Here is a 13,700-nt window from a genome sequence, read left to right as displayed (position 1 = left end):
ATGGAGCTCCTTCCATTTTCGTGTCGTTTCCAGAACAAGTTACCAGCCCTGCGTGCCGTCAGGAAGTCACATCAGCCTCAAATTCTAAATCCTTAGACACCCCTGGTTTGGTCCATAGCTACCTTTTATACTTCCTTTTCTATACTTCTAGATTTAACCATCGGTAGGTTGCTGGCCCCAGGCAAGCCATGCCCCCACTCCCCTGATGCCCCCCGTGCAGGGAAAGACACTGGTCTGTTTGTTGACCAGTTCCTGCTCGACTGTCACACATCGCTCCTCTTCAACGAGGTCTCTCATGAGGCTTCTCTTCATGAGGATGAGCAGAGGTTCTTTGCACATTTCTCTGTCCTGACACATTACATTTTAGGGATCTGTTCCAATAAGAAGAAGAATTCAAAATAATATAGATAACAACATAATATGTTGAATAATGTTTAATACACATAATATAAAATAACTAGTATTTCTTAAGTGCTTGTGATCTAACTGGCCCTTTACCTGCTGAGTCTCATTTAATGACCAAAAACCCTTCTCATTTTGCAGATGAGGAAACTAAGGCTCAAAGAGGTAAAACCCAGTGCCGATCATCTCTTGGGGTTCACGAAGCCTGGCTCGATGTCTCACTCTGGGCTCTCTTCGTGTTCACATAGCCTTGCTGTTCACGATCTGTACACTAACCCCACACCTCCATCGTCTGCCCTTCCAGTCTGTCCCCCTCTGGACAAGAGTCCCTTGAGGGCAGGGACCAGGTGTCTGTCTGCCTTGTGGCCCCAGCCCTTTGGCCACTGCTGACTCACAAGCTATCAGCACAATAGCAGATGCCAGCCAAGGGCTAGAAGGACAGCCAAGGCAAGAAGAGGACATCCGTCCCTGTCCTACAAGACTCTGGAAAGTCAGAAAGGCCGTCAGCCTCCATGGTCACCCAGAGGAACAGAGTGGGAAGAGGAGAGGCGGGAGCAGCCGACCCCTCCCCCCGCCAGGAAGGAGATGAGCAAGTGTCTGCTGGAGGGGACGCTGAGGAACATAGCCCGTCTCTCAGAAAGCCTCCAGCCACGAAAGGAGCCAAGGACCACCGCATGCACACATCAACACACACACAGCTGTGCGCACACACGCAGGCATGCTTGTGCACACAGGCGCATACACACAACAGACCCACCATCTACACAGGACCTGCTGTAACAGCAGAGGCCTCAGCGCCCGCAGAACCGGACTGAGACCGGGGGTCACTGCCACCAACCACACTCTCACTCAGGTAAGCCAAACTGCTATGCATCCCCTCTTTCTTCTAACTTCTGAAAAATCGTAAAGCGTAACGCACATTGAGAAGACTGCATAAAACTCAAGCGTTCATCGATGTTCGTGAAGGAATAGCAGGTAGGAAGCAACCGCGTCAGCACCCCGTCTTGTCTGCTCAGCTGCAGCGACTAACCCTGCAGGCTGAGCGGCTTTCGGGACAGACACACGCGGACGTCCTCCTCCGTCCTGGTCAGGGCGCTGGGGCCTCCTTCGGGTTTCAGGCTGCTGCCTTCTCCCGGGGCCGACAGCGGAGAGAGGAAGCCGGCTTTCCGGGGACCCTTATAAGGGCATGAGTCGCATTCGGGAGGCCCCACGTCCACGTACCTCGGCATCAGGGAGGGGGCAGGGTTTCAACATGCGAATCTGGGGGCCGGGGGGAGACAGGGGCCACAGGGCGCAGGCAGGGGGCAGAGCATGGCCGGGCCCCAGAACCTCCCTGAAGGTTCTCGGTCCTCCCTCCTCCCAACCATCCCTGCTGCCCTCACTTCCAGCGCTGCCCTCTAAGAGCTTTGTCTGGCTTTGACTGCAACCACTTCTTACCTTTCCCCCCCCACACCCTGGAATACTAGGGAAGCGTCACGGTTGAACTGTGTCTCTCCAAACTGGGGACGTTGAAGCCCTTAGCACCCAGGACCTCCGAATGTGACCTCACTTAACAATAGAGTCTTTGCAGATGCGATCGGTTAAGATGAGGTCACACCAGAGTAGGGCGGCCCTAATCCAACATGCCAGGATCCCTATAAAGGGGGGGAAATTTGGACACAGAGGTACACACGAGGAGAACACCACGAGCCAGTGAGGGCGGCGGTGGGGCTGATGCCTCTACGAGCCACGGAATGCGAAACCAGAAGCAGGAGAGGGGCATGAACAGACTCCCCTCGCAGCCTCGGGAGGGTCCAGCCCTGCCCCCCACCCTTTATCTCGAACCTCCGTAATTTCTGTGGTTGGAGCCCCAGTGTGATGTTTTGTTACAAGAGCTCCGGCAAATGGAAACAAATAACTAGAGCCTCGAAGGGGGTATAAAAGAGAGGCCTCCAACTGGGTCTTGGATCGTTGTTTCACGCCAGGCCAGCTGCGTGTTAATCACCAAGCGTGTTCCGAAGGCCGCGGACCTGCCCGTGTCGGGGGAGAAGAGGTGGGCATTGGAGAGTCGGATGCGGCTCCAGCCGTCTATGGGACGGCTGAAGCCCGAAGGCATTCCTTGGGGCGCCTGTGCTCGGTGCTCCAGCAGGTGGGGGACCCGGCTGGGCCCCAGGAGGAAGCAGGCACAGGTATGCTGACAGCGAGTTGCGACGGGACTGGCTCCCGCCCGCGTGGTCTGCTCTCGCGCCTCCAAAGGGAAGCTGAGCTCTCTGCCCAACCCGACCTCATGTTCTGTTCCTTATTTCTCTGTGTGTCCGGTAAGGTGAAAGAGAAAAGTCTCCTTTTGAGTTAGCGGCGTGAGGAAAACTGAAAGAAAGGTGGTTCGAGGCTTTGGTGACGTGTGAGTTGCTTTAGAGGTTTTCAAGGAAGCACGTGAGCTTTTCTCAGCTCACGTGAACGGCAGGCGTCGGGCACACGTCATTCTCAGGAGACGTCTGCCTCTTTTCTAAACTACTGGGTCAAGAATTTGGTTAGAGAAGAAAGACAGGAAGAGGAAGGGGGAGGAAGAGGAAGAAAAGGAAGAGAGAGAGGAGGGAGAGGAAGCCGGCTCCCGGCGACAGCGCGTGCACGGGCTGCGGTGGCTGTGGTCCCTTCACGACGACCTCCTGGGCCAGGACAGGGCTCCCTGCCTGCCTCAGCCGCCCCAGCGCTCTGGCAGGTGGGCGGGCCCTGGGAGCCGTGGTGGGACAGCAGGGGACAGCATCGCTCCCGGCTCTGGACCGAGGTTTCCCCGAAGCACCCGTCTTCTGTGCACGCGGTCCTATTTGGAGGTGCCAGTTTTCACAGACATCTGATGACATGGCTTCGTTTTCAGGTCCCTCAGAAGAGGAGGGACAGACAACGGCAGCCAGAGGAAGCCAGGCACAAGGCTCTGTCTGCTCCCACTCATCTGAGCTGTAAGGACAAGGCGAACCTACTGGGCCGTTCGCCATGGGCCCTGCAGCTCCCCTGGGGTGGCGGGGGCGTGGAGGGGACAGCCAGGGCACTTCCGGGGGCCCGAGGTTGTGTTTCTTGAGCTGGGTGCTCACGTGTATAAAATTTCACCTAGCTGAACACTCTTGGCATGGGTGTTTTTCTGTAAGTATATTCACTGGCAAGCTAAAGAGAACAAGAGAGAGAGAGAGAGAGAGAGAGAAGGCCAGCACAGCTAAGCCACTCTTCAAATGTTCGGGGTTTCTGCAGACTTGTGTGCTGGCTTGTCCTCTACGGAGGACTTCCTTCCTGCGTCCCATAAAAGTTGTAGTAACGTCTCATGCCCCAAATCAGGAAGAACCTGCTCTTGGATTTCGCAAGGGGGAAGTTCTGAAGTCCACTGTCCCATTGTCCACACTGGACCCCTCAAAGTGAACCGGCACCATGATGCGGAGGTCTGGGTGACCCTCGGGCCCCGGGACGCGGAGCAGGGCCCTGTATTCAGCTAATGCGGGCACCTGCACAGACGTGCGTGTGCACTCCCGGCCAAGACCCTCCCCGCCTGTCTCAGAACTCGACTCCGTTCCCCTGACTTGAAGGATCTCCACGTGCGTCACCACAAGGTTCTTCTGAGGAAGACCTAGAATGTGAGGTGTAAACTGAGGCCGCAGGGGGCCAGAATCAGGGTGCAGCCTGAGCAACATTCCTCAGGCAGCTCGACGGCCAAAACTCGGGTGAAAACACCACCTTATTTCCCAGAACAGGCATCAGGCACGCTGAGTCCCACGCCTCATAAAACCTAGTAAGTAATATCTATCTCCACCTGAAAATAGAATCGGGCTTTAAAACCAGCCCACAGCTGAGGTGCCTGGGGGGCTCAGTCGGTTAAGCGTCCCACTTGAGCTCAGGTCATGATCTTGCGGTTCGTGGGTTCAAGCCCCGCCTGGGGCTCTGCGCTGACAGCTCAGAGCCTGCTTCGGATTCTGTGTCTGCCTCTCTCGCTGCCCCTTCCCTGCTCGCGCTCTGTCTCTCTCTCTCTCTCAAAAATAAATACACATTACAAGAAATTAAAACCAGCCCACAGTTCCAAAAAGGCATACAGAGCAAGAAAAATGGAAAGATAAGTTCGTGTTCTCAAATGTAAACATCATGCCCACGAGCAAGCGTGGACCTTGTTGGGGAGACCCTGTGAATATCCTCTTGTGCTCTGTCATCCCCTTCAGTGCCCACAATGTCCCCAGGGTAAGTCCTGAGGACTTCAGGATGCCTCCAGAAATACCTCACTGACTCACAGTAAAATCTTTATTTGGCAGACTCTCTCGCGTCACACTTTTCCTAAGGCATCTTAAGGCAAAACTGTCCCCGAAACAGACTGGGGAGCCGCTCCCAAGCCAGTGAGCTCCCTGAAAGCCGGGGCGACCCCTGCCCATCTGAGTTGGGCGTCACGGACAGGTGAGCATCGATCCCGTTGTGAGTGGAAGACCAGAAACAGGGAGGCGATAAGACTCCCCGGGGCTGTTCATACTTCTGCCTTTAGGTCTCAAAAGAGTCGAGAGTGTACAATATTTGAGCCATGAATTCTTCTTTTAATGTTTATCTATGGAGAGAGAGAGGGAGCGAGAATGAGTGGGGGAGGGGCAGAGAGAGAAAGAGACAGAGAGAGAGAGAATCGCAAGCAGGCTTCGTGCTGTCCGTGCAGAGCCTGACATGGGACTTGAACCCACAAACCGTAAGATCGTGACCTGAGCAGAAATCAAGAGTCACATACTTAACCAACTGAGCCACTCAGGAGCCATAAATTCTTTAAAAGGTGACACGTATCCACGTACATGATACATTTGTAATAAGAAGTCCAGGAACAGAGATCAGGAGGCAGTAAGTCCAAGTTCAAGTTCTAATGGCATCGCTTTCTAGTGCTTAATTTTGGGGGTGAATCTTGTCCTCTTCTCTAGGCATCAACGTCCTTCTATATCAGCTCGAAGGAGGGAATCCGATGACCTCTAGGGTCACCTGTGTCTGTTTCAATTCTTCCCGGGTTGTCCCATCTCAGCTTTCAACCCCCCTCAGCAGCGGTGCCTTGTGGGGTCCGACAGTCCCCACAGGGCCCCAGCCGCCGGGTCCAGCCAGGTCACACCGGTGGGTCTAACTGCTACGAAACTTGAGGTCCGGCAGGCCCAGTGCCTCCCAGGGGTCGTTGAGTGACCCCCGAGTCAGTGGCCGCGAGTGGGTGCAGAGGCCCCCGTCACAGAGCAGTCAGCACTGAACCACGCAGAACGCAGCTTCCCTGGGAGCCAGAGCCCCTTCCCTTCACCGCACGGATTAATGTGCTTTCCCGCTTAGGAAATGCCGTGGGGCTGGACACCGAGGACAGCAAGTGCCGCCTGTGGCTTCCGGCCTCCCGGAAGCAAAGAACGGAGAGGTCACATATCATCGCGAACTGGGTGGGCAGGGGCCTCTTCCGGACTTTCTGCCATAAAAGAAACAGAAAGGGCTGATACCAGTTCTAAGGAAATCACGTATCAGATCGGTGCTCGAGGTGAAGGCTGGTAACTAGAAGCCTCTCTCCTGGTTTCCTGCTGACTCGTCTCTGCTTCCTCCCTGGAGAAACCGAGGCATGTAGCCGGGTCAGTGGGAACCAGGTCCAACGTGTTCAGCAAAGGGCTAATTTTAAACTGCCTCACGGGGCGCCTGGGTGGCTCAGTCAGTTAAGCGTCTGACTTCGGCTCAGGTCATGATCTCGCAGTCTGCGTGGTCCGTGAGTTCGTGAGTTCGAGCCCCGCGTCGGGCTCTGTGCTGACAGCTCAGAGCCTGGAGCCTGCTTCCGATCCTGTGTCTCCCCCTCTCTCTGCCGCTCCCCTGCTCATGCTCTCTCTCTCAGAACTATATAAAACGTAAAAAAGATTCACACTGCCAAGAAAGAGTTGGAGGCGTGTGCGAGGTGGAGAGGAACGATTCCAGTCCTTCAGGGCAGCCATACTGGACGCCACCAGTCGGGCTATCCCAGGACGGGCGTCCAGAAGGGGCCCCGCTGCCTGTGTCCCTCTCTTCTTTCCGCAGACGTGATGTGCTCTCAGGTACCTTGCTTGGACTCAAGCCAAACTCGAAGAGAAGGTCCTTCTAAACCCACCCTTTCCAAAGCGTAAGTGGTTCTCTCAAGAAGCTCCCCGCACTGTCTCAAATACCACCTCTTTCTAGAACGGCTCTCTCATGCCCAGAAGCCTCGCATTTGGGGGCCGGGCAGGAGCTGGGGCTTGAGCATTCCCGACACCCACACATGATCCCCATCAAGTGCCCCCACCCACACCTCCCCTCGACCTTGCTAACATTTGATGCTATTTTCTCAATCTTATGGACACCGGGGACCATCCCGCCCACGCCGACCGTTTGCACGGGGCCTGACACAGCCCCAGGCTCCCGGCGAACTCTTGCTACAGATGGTTCGGGGAGGGACACGAAAACTCAATCCGTGCGTTTGGAGTGAAATGCAGGCTTTGTTCCCCCTTAGAGAGAAGAGGCACCCTCCTCCTCCTCCTGGAGGTGAACCAGGAGGCACATGCCTCCCCCGAGGGTCCCAGCCTGGGGACAGGCTGCCCCTCAGAAGAGCTGAGGGCTCAGCGAAGAACATGCAGGCCCGAAGAGACTGAGAACTCGAGAGCAAATCACCCAGAAAGAAGCTCTGGGTGTTTCTGTTGACACCAGTAGGATGTGGATTTTCTGTTGCTGAACAGAAGCCCTCTGCTAAAATCGCCTTTGGAAACCTTTGCTGTTCGTAGGCATCTGTGATCGCAAAGAAGTAAAACCAGTATGCCTGCTACAGAAGTGGCCTCCGAGGTGAGCCCTCACCCCTCCCCCCCGCCAGACTGTCCTCCTATAGATACTCTGGAGCCTCCCAAAAGTCCCATCAGACACCCCGACTTGTCCTGCACCCTGAGACGGCGGGTTCCCGGGCAGGATGGACAGCGTGAAGAATGAGGTGTTCTAGAAGGCTGGTCTGGAGGGATTCCGCAGACCAGCGGCAGCTGGCAGCAACGGAGGCCAAAAGAGAGGAAGGAGGGAGTGCGAGAGCCCCTCCGGGGAGAAATGGCCTGATGGAGTTAGACGGCGGGCTTTCACAAAGGACAAAATGGGCAGGGAGGGGGGTTAGCGCCTTGGTTACATGAACCGCGATGCCCGCAGGGTGGTGGAGGCGGCTATCTTGGCCTTAGACGGTCCGCAGCGTCGTCCACTCTTTTAGTTTCGCACCCTTTGCTTTGGCAGGGGCGGCGTGGGAGCTCCAGCGGGCACGCGGGAGAGTCGCGGGCCTGAGAGTGTGAGAAATCACGATTCTGCTGAAAGCAGCGAAGGCAGAGATGGAGACACCGTTCCTCCTCTTTCACGGCAAACACCCCGCGGGGTCACGGGGCAAATATCACCGGTGCTGACACGTGGCCACGGGGCTTGGCGCCTTACGAGGCAAGCTCAGCTACAAGGCCCTCCCTTCCAGGAGGTGTTCTGGAACACGTGGGGCAGGTCGCCCCTCCGCAGAAACGAGCCGGACTACTGCCATTCGGGAGCTAGAGGCCAAAGCAGCGTCCGGTAGAATCACACCGTCCAACAGCCGGGGAAGCCGTGGAGGAAGCCAAGACGGCCCGTGGCCTCGTGGCCTGGCGTGCAGACCTCCTGTGGGCACCCGTCTGGGGCCCCTCCACATCCGGCGTCGCCACCGCGTACCCCTTTCACTCTGAAAAGGGCCAGATGTGGGCCGCCAATGATCCGGACCACCACCTCCAGGACTGACACGTCTGGGAACGTAGCAACACCAAGTCCTTTTCTTTGTTGACCGGGACAGCCCGGAGGAGAGATTTGGGTCCGGTGGAAAGCGACCCCGAGCCTTCCAGCACAGCGTCTCGTGCCTTCGGGGCACGCTGCGGGGCTGGGAGGGGGGCCCTCTCTCCCGGGGGTGCGTGCTGTGGGCCCTCCCCCCTTCTCTTCTGTGATGGGGGGGTGAGGACAGCGCCTGCACACGCGGGGGGGGCGTGCTGGTTGCCTCCCCCCAGGCACACACCATGCACACACCGTGCACGCGGGCTGAGCACTCGAAACACAAGCTCGACTGCGGTCCCGGTCTCCCGGGGCCCTCAGAGGTGTGGGGGGCTAGCCTGGGCCAGTGTCGGGCACAGGGTCAGCAACCGTGAGGCAAGGGCAAGGACTCGGGGGTTCACGGCTGAGGAAGGCAGGAGAGGGGCTGGAAGGTTCTCACGTGGTTGACAGTCCGTATGGATTCCGCCAGCGGATGGGGATACTGTGTCACGCCAGGGCCTCCTTTTTCCCCCAGGCAGCTGTGCACGGCTCGACTTCGGGATTTCCCTGTGCACGGGTTACGGAGCAAGGCGGGCACGACCTGTCCAAAGAGGAGAAGGTCAAGGCCCAGGAGAAGAGACCCAGGGCAACTGTCCTGCGCCCCGATCCCCCCCACTGCTGTCCTAGGAGGCAGGAGGGCCCTGCTGGAACCCATCCCTCTGGTTACTGTCCCATCAACAGCGAATCTTGGCATCCGCGCTGCTCGCTGATCCGGACAGCCTCCAGACAGCAGGATGTACCCTCGCTTTGCATTTAGAGCCTGAGCTCCGTCTCTCCTAGTCTCTCCGCACAGACCGCCGTGCCTGAGACCCCAGCCAGGGCAGAGTGAGGGGTCTGACCCCAAAGGCGCAGTCAGGTATCTGAATGCTGACCTCCTCTTTTGCACTAAAATGCTTGTGTGTTATCAGAGGGGAGCGCACAAGAACGAAACCGCTTGAGCCTCTGCGTCCTCAGGCTGCGGTCGGTCCCTGGGGCACACCGCTAGTGGATGTGTTTGCGGACTCGCGTGTCCTTCAGGTCTGCTCACCAGCGCCGGAGCCACCAAGTGGCCGGTTTTGATTTATCAGGTCACTTCAGCACCACACACCGAAGCATCTCGGCAAATGTCCTCTTCCCCTGTCTTGCCTTCCAGACTCTCCCAGGCTCTGGCGGACCAGCGAGGACGAGCACGTCTGGTGGTGTCCACTCTCTTGTCGGTGTGCCCCGTCTGTGCGTGTGCGTGTGCAATGCCATCGTGGACGAGGATCAGGTTGGGGATCTGAGGGGAGGCTCACTGTGGCCCACCGCCCTCAGCGGTCCGTTTGGCTCTTGGCCACGGAGAGGAGAGAACTACGGTCTCTGGGTAACTCACTCTCTCTTTGGCCTTGTAAGGAAATATCTAGGGAAGACAGCAGAAGGTGTGTCGGTGAGATTTGCAGGTGGCATCAGAAGGTATGAGAGAAAAGTGGGTTCTTCCCCTGCCCCTCCCTCCCCATCCACCTGGCCCCACCCCCTGGCACGTAACTTCTCTTTCTTTTTTTTTTTGTTTTTTGTTTTAAATATTTATTTATTATTGAGAGACAGAGAGACACAGCGTGGGCAGAGGAGGGGCGTAGAGAGGGGGAGACACAGAGTCCGAAGCAAGCTCCAGGCTCTGAGCCCGACGCGGGGCTCGAACTCACAAACCGCAAGATCGTGACCCGAGCCGAAGTCGGGTGCTTAACCGACTGAGCCACCCAGGCGCCCCGGTAACTTGTCTTTCTTTCCTCATTTCCCTCTGGCATTTCACCTCCCTGCCTCATCGCCCACTCAACGTATCTGGAACCTACTCTGTGCGACATTTTGTGTGAAGGCCTGAGGATACAAGGATGGATGAGGCCGCATCCCCACCCGGAAGGTCCAAACGGAGGCCGTCCAGGAGGATAATCTTGGGTCACGTCACCCCGAGCGCTGGGCAAGGGGAAAACGGAAGCTGAGTCCTTGGCTACTACTTCTTGCAAGTGAACGGTTCAAAGAGGAAAGCCTTCCGAGCTTCAGGCCTTACCTGGAAACCTGCAGCCAGCCGCCCAGAAGGAACTCGCTGAAGCATAGAGTCTTAAGCTTAGGAGATGGCCTCCGTGTGGTTGGTAATGGCCAACCTGCCCAACCAGACCCCCTAAAGATGGCGGGATGGAACCAGGGTTCCCCTGGAAAGGCCTGCCGCCTTCCCACAGAAGCGTGGAAGGAAGGAGGGGCCGCCTGGACAGGTTTCCGAACCCAGGCCACTTAGGCCTGGCATTTTTTTTTTTTATTAAATTTTTGTTTTAAATGTTTATTTATTTTTGAGACAGAGAGAGACAGAGCATGAACGGGGGAGGGTCATAGAGAGAGGGGGACACAGAATCCGAAGCAGGCTCCAGGCCCTGAGCTATCAGCACAGAGCCTGACGCGGGGCTCGAACTCACGGACCGCGAGATCATGACCCGAGCCGAAGTCGGACGCTTAACCGACTGAGCCACCCAGGCGCCCCAGGCCTGGCATTTTTGTCTGCTTCTTATTGAAGTCCGCAAGCCAAGCCATGTCACGGGGTGACACTGACAATCAGGAAGCAGACAGAAGACCTGCGTTCACAAGCCCCTTGAATCTGGTGACTTCTCCGTTAGTCAAGACTGAATTTCCCGAAGCAGACAAGGTCTGGGCATTTGGAAGGGCTTTTGTTTGCTTGTGTGTTGTGTTTTGTTTTGTTTGATGGGAGGGGGATGTGGGGGCAGCTTGGAAGTGACAGAGGGTGACCGTTGACCTTTTACCCAGTTAAGGTCCTAAGGGCCCAGAGCCCAAGCATGTGAACAGGTGGTTAAGGGACCTGGGAAGCCAAGCCACAGGCTCCCCCTTAGCCCTGCTGATCAGGAAGCATAATGCAGATAATAGTCAATCCATGGAATCCTTGGACAGCCATGTGGGGGGTTACCTCTCCCGTTCCAGCAGAATTATGGTGGCCAACTGAGAGACGACTGCCGGGAAGACAGGACTTGATGGTGCACAGTCCCTCCCGCCTGGAAGCATGCTTCTTCAGGACTGGGCCCCGCCAGAGACTCAGCCTCACATCCGCAGCTGTCTGTCCCACCTCCGTCACCTCCCTGCAGGCTCCGGGAGGCTTAGCTGCTAGAGGTGGTAGACTCTGTGAGGCTCCAGCCCATCGGAGAGCTTGGTGGCGTCCCCAGGGATTCCGGGGATGGACGTATGCAGGCCTGGTGTGTGCAGGGGCCATTACTGAGGCTCACAAGCCCAGAGAACCTGGGCGGGGCTGGGGAGGCAAATGGGAACCTCTCCTGGGCTTTAGGAACATTTGTTCATGTACAAATTCAACAACCTCAAAGCTGCTGCCTGTGGTTAGTGGGGGGGATGGGGGGGCATCTAATGAGGGCCATTTAGCTAAAGCTGTGTGATCACTTTGTGGAATATTTCTCAGGAAATCGAAGTCTGCCAGGAACTCGGAATCTGGGTGTGCTCGGCTCTGCACACTACCCCTGACGGTCATGGGATCCCCTGAAACCCACCCCGCCCGGCCCACCCTAAACTCAGCGTTTTGGTCAGGTTTGTTTTGCGCTGTCTCATCACAAACCCTGTGGTTTTCAAATGCCTCCTCCCTGCCCTGGTCCACGAGGTTCCTCTATCCCCAGGAGGGTCTGGTGTCCAGAGCCAAAATAAACCCCGGGCATTGGAAAAGAGGGCTGAGAGCCACGGGTCCTTCTCTCTGTAGGGTTCACACACGTCCACTGCGTTTTAGCTGCGCACCACGGCCGGCTAAAGGCGTCTCCGTGGCCCTGGCTGCTAACGTTCCGTGAGTTTCTTTAGGTCAGCAGCTGCAGTGGAAAAGACCCCTTTCCTCCAATGGTCATGAACGTGGGTGTCCCTGCCCTACCACTGCTGGGAAGCAAGGACAAACCATTAACAGATGCTCGAAGTGGGGCACAGTCCACGAAGTGGGGCTCAAGGACAGTCTTGGCTGGCTTGGGTAAGGGTTCTGCTTTCGTTATGTCCCTAAAGGATAAACTGCTAGCGTTTCACAGCCGGGGCTCAGATGCCATCAGTCCTCTCCTGTAATAACCCACTGCAAGATATAGAATCTTCGTTAAGTAAGCAAATATTTATCATAACTGAGATGCAAATAGGAGCCTGAGTAGCAATTGATTTTCATTCTTCTTGGCTGTGATGTTTTAGCTATTTATTTTTCTTTTTTTTAATGTTTAAAAAAAATTTTTTTTTCATCTTTGAGGGGGGTGGGGGGAGAGTCAGTGGGGGAGGGGCAGAGAGAGAGAGGGAGACACAGAATCCAAAGCAGGCTCCAGGCTCCAAGCGGTCAGCACAGGGCCTGACGCGGGGCTCGAACTCGTGAACTGTAAGATCGAGACGTGAGCCAAAGTCAGACGCTTGATCGACTGAGCCACCAGGCGCCCCTATGCATTTCTTTTTTTATCTTGAGACCTAACATCCTTATTATTTTTCAAAGTGTTTAGATAAGGTGAGTCCCCAAAAAGCTGCGGTCACTTATTCCAGTGCCATTCAATGGCCACAGTCAGCAAGGTCTACCCAGGCTCTAACGTAAATCGTGTTGGCAACTGAAATAGGCCTGTCTTCTTGGGTGGGTTCCTGTCCTGTCATTTTGTATGGACCTCACAAGACTGTAACCTAAACCGAAGTTGTGGGAAGAAGAAACACTAAGGAGGGTGAGAAAATGGTATCTCAGTAGATGAAGCAAGAGACTAAGTCTCTCACAGACCCGGCATCAGAAGGAAGCTCATGAAATAATTTATCGAGTGACTTCTATAGGCCAGTCCTGTGCTAAGCAAGTGCGTACGTATCACATCATTTCGTCCTCCCAACAGCCCTCTGAAGTAGATCTTCTTACCTCAATCCTACAATCAACAGCTGCGGAATCCATGACTGTGCCAAGGACACACGGCCACTCAGAGGCACAACCGGGTCCAGGCTGGGCCATCTGCCTGGGCTCCTAGTCCCTGGGGTCCTGGGGTCCGTCTGGATCTGGTTCCCTTGGTCGTATACTCAGCACCTGACAATAAATTACTTTTCTTCCATGGCTTCAGTCTCCTGAACAGCCCTCCTACAACGAACGTCATCGTCAACCATTGGCTCAAGAACCTCCTGGAATCCAGTGCCCGGCACAGGCTGAGCTCTGTGAGCGGGAGGTTCTGCTAAGCTCCCCCGCCCCTCGGCCACAGGTATGGTACAGATTGAACATGACGGGGTAGAGGGATCGATACACAGAGCCGGCTCGTGGTTGGCACCCCATGGATGGCCCCACCAAGCCTTGCTGGAGAGCCCACGGCCACCAAACTTCTCTTCTTCTGAACACGCTGTGACACTCACTTAGCACGTCTGCTCCCCACCACGACACAGGATCTGCCCCTTACCCGTTGAGCCTGGCCCTGGCTCACCTCTGTGTCCTCCAGCATCTAGCAAAGTGCTGACAGCATAGACGAGGCCCCCAAACATTGCTTAGTCGATCCCCAAAAAGCTCTCTACCCAAA

General features: G+C 56.1%; 2 long non-coding RNA genes across 2 annotated transcripts; both read left to right on the top strand.

Moving 5' to 3' along the window:
• The first annotated feature begins 7,034 nt into the window (after positions 1–7,034).
• On the top strand, positions 7,035–10,229 carry LOC147579550 (uncharacterized). The gene is made up of 3 exons (XR_015254066.1): positions 7,035–7,185; positions 7,612–9,049; positions 9,326–10,229. It is a non-coding gene; the product is annotated as an uncharacterized LOC147579550 (long non-coding RNA).
• Positions 10,230–11,578: 1,349 nt separating this feature from the next.
• LOC147579549 (uncharacterized) lies at positions 11,579–13,251 on the top strand. The gene is made up of 3 exons (XR_015253191.1): positions 11,579–11,745; positions 12,007–12,166; positions 13,038–13,251. It is a non-coding gene; the product is annotated as an uncharacterized LOC147579549 (long non-coding RNA).
• Positions 13,252–13,700: the final 449 nt, after the last annotated feature.

This window comes from Puma concolor, chromosome B4, assembly GCF_028749965.1.
Source record: "Puma concolor isolate L17-30 chromosome B4, mPumCon1.1.hap2, whole genome shotgun sequence".
In the NCBI taxonomy this organism is placed as follows: Eukaryota; Metazoa; Chordata; class Mammalia; order Carnivora; family Felidae; genus Puma; species Puma concolor.
The sequence above is the reverse complement of the archived record's forward strand: the minus strand, read 5'-3'. Positions and strand labels throughout refer to the sequence as shown.